This window comes from Suncus etruscus, chromosome 3 (assembly GCF_024139225.1).
Source record: "Suncus etruscus isolate mSunEtr1 chromosome 3, mSunEtr1.pri.cur, whole genome shotgun sequence".
Classification (NCBI taxonomy): domain Eukaryota; kingdom Metazoa; phylum Chordata; class Mammalia; order Eulipotyphla; family Soricidae; genus Suncus; species Suncus etruscus.
The window spans coordinates 156,066,316-156,077,418 of NC_064850.1; positions in this window are offsets into that span (position 1 = coordinate 156,066,316).

An 11,103-nucleotide genomic window follows, 5' to 3' on the forward strand; every position below is an offset into this window, starting at 1 on the left:
CACTACAGCAAGTAGAAATTGAAATCATAGCATATGACTATATATATGACAATGTTAAAAATAAAATTAATATTACTGATGGCATACTTATGGTGCCAAGTTTGCAGGGTTGGGGAAAATGCAACTAGAAAGGAGCAGAAAACCTATAAAAGGTCTTAGTGATGATTTAACTATATTGTAACCAAATTGTAAAGCAGTTATATAAGGAGTAAAATTCACATAAAACATAAAATGTATTATATGTTTATTACTAAATGTGAGCTGTTTTATTAGTCTTTAAAAAATGCATCACTAGTGGGGCCAGAGAGGTGGTGCAAGTGGTAGGGTGTTTGCTTTGCCCACGCTAACCTAGGAATGATGGTAGTTCGATCCCCCAATGTCCTATATGGTTCCCCCCCAAACCAAGAGCAATTTCTGAGTGCATAGCCATCAGTAACCCCTGAGCGACACTGGGTGTGGTCCAAAAAGCAAAAATAAATAAATATATATACCACTAGTATTCTGAAGAGTCTCAGAAGGTTCAAAGGTTGGTTGATTCTATTCTGAGTCGTTGGTTTATCTTCCTTCAGTAACTTCAGCAATATGGAGAGGAGGAAAAATATGTTTTCATGTAAGAAAAAGAAAGACTATGTTTGGGAAAGAGAAAGAACAGAGATGAAAGAAATACAGGGATCTAAGCGAATACTTCTATAAACCAAGGAGACAGTCAGGAACCCAGGCCTAGGTTGTCCCTGTGTGAGTGCTTTAAAGCAGAAGAAAGGACGATTTTTTCTCCTGAACAAAAGAGCAACTACTCTGTGCCAAGTCACTCCCTTTCTTAGTCCTTTAAGCTAACTTACCGTAGCCAAAGATGAAAGCAAAGGCATCAAATGCATTGCTAGCTGTGCACCCCTAAGCATGTCTCTGAGATCTGTTTTTAAGTAAAGAATACTTTTTATCTGTTGCTATGCTGAATAGAAATATGACCCTGTAATAGTCAAATAAGTGTAAGAATATACTTGGACTTCTGCTTGAAAGTTCTGGCATTGCAGAGTGTCTTTGGGGTGTGGCATTTGGGACTTTGAAGTGGCTCAGAAGTTCACCTGAGAGTTGAGTCCTTCATACTTCATAAGAATTCTAGAAATGGCTCTCACTGTAGTTCAGAAAAAGAGTCTATTGAGAGAACACCTGATTCATCCACAGAACAGCAAGTCAAATGAGGACCAGCCATGGGAAAATCAGGGAATCAACGGCATAAATCCATGCTAGTCACACTTTCTCCCCATGCACAACCCTGTGAAAACTTGAGAACTATTGGATGATGATCATGAGGTAACGGAATAGTCCATTAAATAGACCTCTGAAAGGGAATTCATTCCTAATGATCTATCTTGAACTAAGAATAAGTGGACTCTTCAACTCTATATCAGGTTGGTCCACATTTTAATAACTGCAAATAAATGGACTACTACTCCCAGACATCAAGGGCCAAAATAGCAAATCAATAGAACATGGTTTAAAGGAATAATTAAATAAAAATAAAACCTTTTCATGTTTCACCCCATAGAGAGCAGAAACACTTCACTAAACATAAAAGTAGGGATCTCAAGAAAGTAGTTACTGAATTATGCAGCAGCCAGTCTCCAGTAATAGGCACAGTGTTGATGCTCCCTGCTGGGCCCAGCTGAGTCAAGGTTACTATTGGGAGATGGGGAAGGCAGAGGCTCAGAGGACACACTGGGAAATGTTGGCATTATTCTGATGTAATTAGCTGCCTCTAAAGCTAGTGACTTGACATTTTAAGAAACCAATTCTATCAGTGGCTGTAGAATGAATCAGAAGAAAAGTTAGGCAAGGATGAGCACTAAGCTGAAAGACTGAACATAGTCCTAGTCATCTATTCTTTTGTTGTACCTCAAATCTAACCTCTATGGAGCCATGTCCAAGACAAAAAGAATGGAGGATAAGTAAGTGGTTTGCTTTAGTAGGAGTGAAGAATTGTCAGAAGTCAATATATATATTGGTTTTGGGGTCACACCCGGCAGTGCTCAGGTGTTACTCCTGGTTCTATGCTCAGAAATCGCCCCTGGTAGGCACAGAGGACAATATGGAATACCAGGATTTGAACCACCATCCTTCTGCATGAAAGGAAAATGCCCTACCTCCATGCTATCTCTCCAGCCCCAGAGAAGGATTATATTTAATTTTTTAATCAAGTTATATCTGAGGGGGCCTGAGCAGTGGCGCAGGCGGTAGGGCATTTGCCTTGGACCTGCTAACCTAGGACTGAAGCAGTTAGATCCCCCAGCATCCCATGCCAACCAACCAACAACTAACTAACTAAATAAAAAAAGTTAAACTTTTTTTTTTTTTTTGGTTTTTGGGCCACACCTGGCGGGGCTCAGGGCTTACTCCTGGCTGTCTGCTCAGAAATAGCTCCTGGCAGGCACAGGGGACCATATGGGACACCGGGATCGAACAAACCACCTTAGGTTCTGGATCGGCTGCTTGCAAGGCAAACACCGCTGTGCTATCTCTCCGGGCCCAAGTTTAACATTTTTTATAAAAGGTATATTTTATATATTATATTAGTTTTAGAGTTATAGAATTTTCATTGTATGTATTGGGGAATAATTGACATAGTAAGTGTAGTTATACTTTACCATATATTTAACGTTTTTTTCTTCTAGCAAGTACTTTTAAAATTTACTCTTAGAAATGGTCAATTATAAAAATTATGCTGTACCTTATCTTCCCATAAAATTCAGACACAATTAATAGTAAGAAAGTTATGTATGCCCTCACCCACCTCAGCTTCCTCTACTCTCACATCAAAAGTTTGCTCCAGATCCTAATACAGTAGTGAACTGCATGAAATATCGGGGACATAGGACCCTACCAATAATTAACTCATAACATTTATTAATATGAGGAACTGAACACAGAAAATAGAGAATAAGAAAATAGAGAATAATAACATGAAGACACATGTGACATGTTATATATATATATCAGACATATAGATAAAAATAAGCTTATATATCTTATAACCAAGTAAATAAAACATGGATAGAAAGAAAACTGAGTTATAGGGCTTGAGAAAGAATGAATGAGGTGGGGCCGGTGAGGTGGTGCTAGAGGTAAGGCCTCTGCCTTGCAAGCGCTAGCCAAGGAAGGACTGCTGTTTGATCCACCGGCATCCCATATGGTCCCCCCAAGCCAGGGGCAATTTTAGAGTGCTTAGCCAGGAGTAAACCCTGAGCATCAAATGGGTGTAGCCATAAAACAAAAAACAAAAAACAAAACAAAACAAAAAAAGAATGAATGAGGAAATGCTCTTCACATTATTAGAAACAGGAAAGAAAAGATAATTTTCTAGAAAAAAAAGAGGCAGAGTTAAACTTACATGAGATATGAAACAAAAGTGCCTGACTGGGGCTGGGAAGGTGGTGCTAGAGGTAAGGTGTCTGCCTTGCAAGCGCTAGCGTAAGACGGACCAGACCGAGGTTCAATCCCCCGGCGTCCCATATGGTCCCCCGAAGCCAGTGGCGATTTCTGAGTGCATAGCCAGGAGTAACCCCTGAGCGTCAAACGGGTGTGGGCCAAAAACCAAAAAAAAAAAAAAAAGTGCCTGACTTACATTCACAAAAGCTAAAAATCTAACCAAAGCACAAGAAAGGGAGAAGGTTTTTGAGAAGGAAAATTGGTCCCTCTAACATTTTCCAATAGGGTTTTGTGTAAAAGCTCCAACAGTAGCTGACACTGGAGCTTTCTGTGTTTCAGTGCCAGAAAGAAATAAGCCTGATATTCTTCATACAAAGTGGATATAAGAATAAAACAATCTTACTTTTCACATGAACTGGCCAAACTCCTCAAGGGTTGGCATGATCTCTGTGTGTTAGAGAATGAAGACCCAGCCTAAGTAAATGCTGGTCTAATAGCTAAGGACTGCAACTGTAGATGCTGTGAAGTTTGTGACAGGCAGTAATGAAAATGTCAGATGCTGCATGGATGAAGAACTTGGTGCATAAAAAACACATGTTATTTAACGATCTGCCACTGAGTGAACAAAATCCAGCTGAAATTCAGCTAGAGGCAGCCAAGAACAAGCTACAAGAACAAGAAGACAGTTTAGAACAACTCCAAGATTGACTCAAGAGTTGCAGAGCTGCAGTTCTTACTACGCCAAAAGGCCAGAGCACAAGAGGTACACAGAGAACTTTGTTATTAAGGAAGATAGTCAAGAGAGACACTCTGAATGCTAGTTAATTCATTGCCTGGAAAAGAAAAACTAGGGATCAGCTTCCTCTAAAATATATTGGTCTGTAGGTTTGTGACCATTTTTTTGTGGTCAGCTACTTTCTCTGCATTTACCATAAACAGGGACAATCATCTATGAAAGCAATTTTCCAACTGCCCTCAAGAGCATATACAGCATGTCTTAGAGAAAAGTGCTTTTAGTCCATCAGGGAGAGAGCTGAGCATTTCATATGTATTAAGTGGAATGCCAAGCACCTGATAAGCCACATACCTCTGGCAAAAGAAAATCTGGATCAAGTAGGTATCTCAATCAAAACTAGGGCACAAATGTGTGCACAAGGTATAATCCAACAGGGACTAACTCAGCAGAAAACAATATACAGTGAATGTCATGCTGTTGTGATAAATTTATGATGTATTGCATCAAGCGTTCCACCTGAAAAGTGAAAATAGATATTCCTCTTTTGTAAGGTTATTGTTAGAATTGCATAAAAAGAGGACCAATAAATTGAATTGAGTGTAACCATAGATTCTTATGTATTATTTTTTATATTTTATTTAAACACCTTGATTACATACATGATTGTGTTTGGGTTTCAGTCATGTAAAGAACACCACCCATCAACAGTGCGACATTCCCATCACCAATGTCCCAAATCTCCATCCTCCCCACCCGACCCCGCCTGTACTCTAAACAGGCATTCCATTACCCTCATACATTCTCATTATTAGGACAGTTCAAAATGTAGTTATTTCTCTAACTAAACTTATCACTCTTTGTGGTGAGCTTCCTGAGGTGAGCTGTAACTTCCAGCACTTTTCTCTTTTGTGTCTGAAAATTATTATTGCAAGAATGTCTTTCATTTTTCTTAAAATCCATAGATGAGTGAGACCATTCTGAGTTTCTCTCTCTCTCTCTCTCTCTCTCTCTCTCTCTGACTTATTTCACTACGCATAATAGATTCTGTGTACATCTATGTATAGGAAAATTTCATGACTTCATCTTCTCCCTATTTTTTGATGGGATTAGATGTTTTTTTCTTGTAAAGTTCTGTCAGTGCCTTGTATATTTTGGAGATTAGCCCCTTATCTGATGGATATTGGGTGAATAGGTTCTCCCACTCAGTGGGTGGCTCTTGTATCCTGGGCATTATTTCTTTTGAGGTGCAGAAGCTTCTCAGTTTAATATATTCCCATCTGTTAATCTCTGCTTTCACTTGCTTGGAGAGTACAGTTTCCTCCTTAAATATGCCTGTAGTCTCAATGTCCTGAAGTGTTTTGCCTATGTGTTGTTCTATATATCTTATGGTTTTGGGTCTGATATCGAGGTCTTTAATCCATTAGGATTTTATCTTCATACATGATGTTAGCTGGGGATCTAAGTTCAATTTTTTTGCAAGTGGCTAGCCAGTTGTGACAACACCACTTGTTGAAGAGGCTTTCCTTGCTCCATTTAGGATTTCCAGCTCCTTTATCAAAAATTAGGTGATTGTATGTCTGGGGAACATTTTCTGAGTATTCAAGCCTAATCCACAGATCTGAGGGCCTGTCCTTATTCCAATACTATGCTGTTTTGATAACTATTGCTTTGTAGTATGGTTTAAAGTTGGGGAAAGTAATTCCTCCCATATTCTTTTTCCCAATGATTGCTTTAGCTATTCGAGGGTGTTTATTGTTCCAAACGAATTTCAAAAGTGTTTGATCCACTTCTTTCAAGAAAGTCATGGGTATCTTTAGAGGGATCCTATTAAATCTGTACAATGCTTTGAGGAGTATTGCCATTTTGATTTTGTTAATTCAACCAATCCATGAGCAGGGTATGTGTTTTCATTTCTTCGTGTCCTCTCTTATTTCTTGGAGCAGAGTTTTATAGTTTTCTTTGTATAGGTCCTTCACATTTTTCGTCAAGTTGATTCCAAGATATTTGAGTTTGTGTGGCACTATTGTGAATGGGGTTGTTTTCTTAATGTCCATTTTTTCCTTATTACTATTGGTGTATAGAAAGGCCATTGATTTTTGTGTGTTAATTTTGTAGCCTGCCACCTTGCTATATGAGTCTATTGTTTCTAGAAGCTTTTTGGTAGAGTCTTTAGGGTTTTCTAAGTAGAGTATGATGTCATCTGCAAACGGTGATAGCTTGACTTCTTCCTTTCCTATCTGGATTCCCTTGATATCTTTTTTTGCCTAATCACTATAACAAGTACTTCCAGTGCTATGTTGAATAAGAGTGGTGAGAGAGGACAGCCTTGTCTTGTGCCAGAATTTAGAGGGAAGGCTTTTAGTTTTTCTCCATTGAGGATAATATTTGCCACTGTCTTGTGGTAGATGGCCTTAACTATATTGAAAAAGGTTCCTTCCATTCCATCTTGCTGAGAATTTTGATCAAGAATCAGTGTTGGACCTTATCAAATGCTTTCTCTGCATCTATTGATATGATCATGTGGTTTTTATTTTTCTTATTCTTGATGTTGTGTATTATGTTGATAGATTTACAGATGTTAAACCAGCCTTGCATTCCTGGGATGAAACCTACTTGATCGTAGTGTATGATCTTCTTAATGAGGCATTGAATCCTATTTGCCAGGATTTTGTTGAGGATCTTTGCATCTGTATTCATCAGCGATATTGGTCTGTAATTTTCTTTTTTCACAGTATCTCTGTCTGGTTTAGGTATCAAGGTGATATTGGCTTCATAAAAGCTGTTTGGAAGTGTTTCCATTTGTTCAATTTTATGAAAGAGTCTTCCAGGATTAGTAGTAGTTCCTCTTGAAAGTTTGGAAGAATTCATTAGTGAATCCATCTGAACCTGGGCTTTTGTTTTTGGGCAGACATTTGATTACCGTTTTAATTTCATCAATGGTGATGGGGTTGTTTAGATATGCTACATCCTCTTCCTTCAACCGTGGAAGATTATAAGAGTCCAAGAATTTATCCATTTCTTCCAGGTTCTCATTTTTAGTGGCGTAGAGTTTCTCAAAGTAGTTTATGATTACCCTTTGAATCTCTGTCATATCAGTAGTGATCTCTCCTTTTTTATTCCTAATACAAGTTATCAAGTTTCTCTCTCTCTTTCTTTGTTAGTTTTGCCAGTAGTCTATCAATCTTGTTTATTTTTTTAAAGAACCAACTTCTGCTTTTGTTGATCTTTCGGATTGATTTTTGGGTTTCCACTTCATTGATTTCTGCTCTCAGCTTTGTTATTTCCTTCTGTCTCCCTATTTTTTGGGTCCTTTTGTTGAGCACTTTCTAGTTCTATTAGCTGTGTCAATAAGCTACTCAGAAAAGGTCCTTCTTCCTTCCTTATGTGAGCTTGCAAAGCTATAAATTTTCCTCTCAGTACTGCTTTTGCTGTGTCCCATAAGTTTTGATAGTTTGTGTCTTTTTTGTCATTTGTTTCCAGGAAACTTTTGATTTCCTCCTTGATTTCATTTCAAACCCACTGGTTATTCAGTATGAGGCTGTTTCACTTCCAGGTGTTAAAATTTTTCTTTTGTGTCCCTTTGGAATTCACAAATAATTTCAGAGCCTTGTGGTCAGCAAAGGTAGTCTGCAAAATTTCTATCCTCTTGATATTATGAAGGTATGTTTTATGTGCCAGCATGTAGTCTATCCTGGAGAATGTCCCATGTACATTGGAGAAGAATGTGTATCCAGGTTTCTGGGGATGGAGTGTCCTATATATATCCACTAGGCCTCTTTCTTTCATTTCACTTTTCAGGTCTAGTATATTCTTGTTGGTTTTCATTCTGGTTGACCTATCCTATGTTGACAAAGCCGTGCTGAGGTCCCCCACAATTATTGTGTTGTCATTGATATTATTTTTTAAATTTGTCAACAGTTGTATTAATTATTTTGCTTGCCCCTCATTCGGTGCATATATGTTTAGGAGAGTTATTACTTCTTGCTCTACATACCCCTTGATTAATATAAAATGTCCATCTTTGTCCCTTACAACCTTCCTGAGAATAAAGTTTGCATTATCTGATATTAGTATGGCCACTCCAGCTTTTTATGGGTGTTCTTTGCTTGAATAATTTTTCTCCAGCCTTTTATTTTGAGTCTATGTTTGTTCTGACTATTCAGGTGCGTTTCTTGTAGGCAGCAGAAGGTTGGATTAAGTTTTTTGATCCATTTAGCTACTATGTGTCTCTTAACTGGTGCATTTAGTCCATTTACGTTGAAAGAATTGTCCTGGGATTTAATGCCATTTTTATATCAAAATTTGGTGTGTCTTTTGGTTAGTCTTGTCTTAAATTAGGTCTTTCAGTTTTTTGCTTAAGAATGGTTTTGAGTCTGTAAAGTTTCTGAGCTGCTTTTTGTCTGTGAAACCATGTATTCTTCCATCAATCTGGAAAGTGAGTTTTGCTGGGTACAGTATTCTAGGTGAAGCATTCATTTCATTCAGTCTTGTCACAATATCCCACCACTGCTTTCTGGCCTTGAGTGTTTCTGGTGACAGGTCTGCTGTAATTCTCAAGGATGCTCGGTTGAATGTAATTTCCCCTTTTGATCTTGCTGTTTTCAGAATTCTGTCTCTATTGGTGGGATTCATCATTGTGAATTCGTCATTGTGTCTTGGGGTAGTTTTTCTGGGGTCTCTTTTGGTTGGTAGTCTTCGAGCATGCAGGATTTGATCACATATATTCTTTAGCTCTGGAAGTTTCTCTTTAATGAAGTTCTTGACCGTTGATTCTTCCTGAAAATTTTCTTCCTGGGTCTCTGGGACTCCAATGATTCTTAAGTTGTTTTTGCTGAGCTTATCATAGACTTCTATTTTCATCTGTTTCCATTTTTTGACTAATTTTTCCAGTCTGTTCATTTGCTTTAAGTTTTTTTTCTAGTCTCTCCTGCTATATGGAATTGTTATGTATCTCATCTTCCACAGCACCAAGTCTATTCTCAGCTTCTGATACCCTGTCCCAGAGCTTATCCATTTTGTCATTCACTTCATTTACTGACTTTTTTAGGCCTGTTAGTTGACATGTTATTTCAGTTTGGAGTTTTGTGATTTCGGTCTTCATATTATCTTGGTTCTTATTACTGTTCTGTTCAACTCGATCCATGGTTTCTTTGAGTTTGTTGAGCATCTTCCATATTGCTAGTCTAAAGTCCTTATCTGAGAGGTTGATTAGTTGGTTGGTCATTATCATGTCATCAGAATTGTCATCTTCATTCTCTATGTCTGATGCTGGCCTGTGTTGTTTCCCCATTGTCACACTTGTATTGTGGGTTTTTCTACGTGTTGTGGTGTTGTTCATTGGCTAAATGATGCAGGCAGAACACTCCTCTGGCTCCACCCTTTCTGGGTGGGTCAACTTGATCCAAGGGAAGGGGAGTCCTCCGTAGATGAAACCTCACACAGGATCAAATCTTAGGCCTGAGCACGCAGCAGATAAGACAGTCCGGAGAGAAATGCTGGGCTTCAGTGATCCAGCACAGTTCTTAGTGTGATTTTTTTCTTCTTGTTGTGATGGTGTTCTTAGCAGCCGTGCTCTGCTGGAACCTCTTTTCAGCCCACTCCCAACAGGTTCATGCAACAGGATAGTAGATAGACACACACAGGCAGCACTCACAATTTTTCACAGTCGGGCCCCACTGGGCAGGCGTAGTTTCGTGGATTTTCCCGTCTTATGTATTTTTTTTTTTAGTTTTTTTGGGTCACACCTGCGGTGCTCAGGGGTTACTCCTGGCTGTCTCCTCAGAAATAGCTCCTGGCAGGCATGGGGGACCATATGGGACACCGGGATTCAAACCAACCACCTTCGGTCCTGGATTGGCTGCTTGCAAGGCAAACACCACTGTGATATCTCTCCGGGCCTCTTATGTATTTTTTAACACAACAAGCTAACTTGATAAAGTTAACACAATATGATTAATTTAATATATCTGTGCTTAACTTTATCACATAAAATAAAAAATGAATGCAATAAGAGTTCAAAGATTAAGTTAAAGATCATGAGTAACACATAATATTACTAAAAAGCATGGAATAATGTTTATAGTAATTTTAATCAGAGATACAGTTAAAGAAAGTTCTCAAAAGCTACCACAAATTTCTAATTGAATCAGCCTCAGAAAAATTATTTTATATTTGTTGCTTATTTGTTCTCAGAGTATTTTTGGAATTTTGGAAGGAATCATCTGCAAAATCCAACAAATACATCAGGTCATCTAATAGTGTAATATGCAAACTTTTCCTAACTACAATTAAATCAACTAGGAAAGAGGGTAAGGACAGCTTTTAGAGTACCAACCCCATATAGTACTATGAAAATATATGATATACTAAGTTCGAAATTCAAGCAGCATATCCATAAATGTCAGTTTGTCAATAGTGAATGATTTATCAGTTAATCAATCACAATTGTATAAGTTCTTTAGTGACTCTTTCTTGTACACTCAAGAATCCCTTATTGCCCAGTCCCAAAAAGATTTAACTCTAGCTAAATAGAAATTTTTCAAAACAAAGAACAAAATAATTGCCACGACTTTTACTTTATTTGTTTATTTTATTAAAGAAAATTCAGCACATATTTGACATAGTTGATCATAATATACTTTTGAAATAAGTGCAAGAAGTTATTTAAAAAAATGGAAAGAAAAAATAAACTGAAATAGAAGAGAAATGACAAAGAAAAAAATACAGTAGCAAGCTCATTTTATCACAAATGAAGTTGTCAATACAATGATAGAAAAATTTAGTAATCTTGTTGTTATTTGTCTAATCTGTTAAATTGGGGCTGTTCCTTTTGGGCAACAGCATCGAAAAAATGAAGTTGTGCAAAAATTCAATGCTACGATTATATAAATTTTAGGGGAATAAACTCAGCTGCAGAGTTTTCTGGAAGAAGGTTCAGTTTAAAC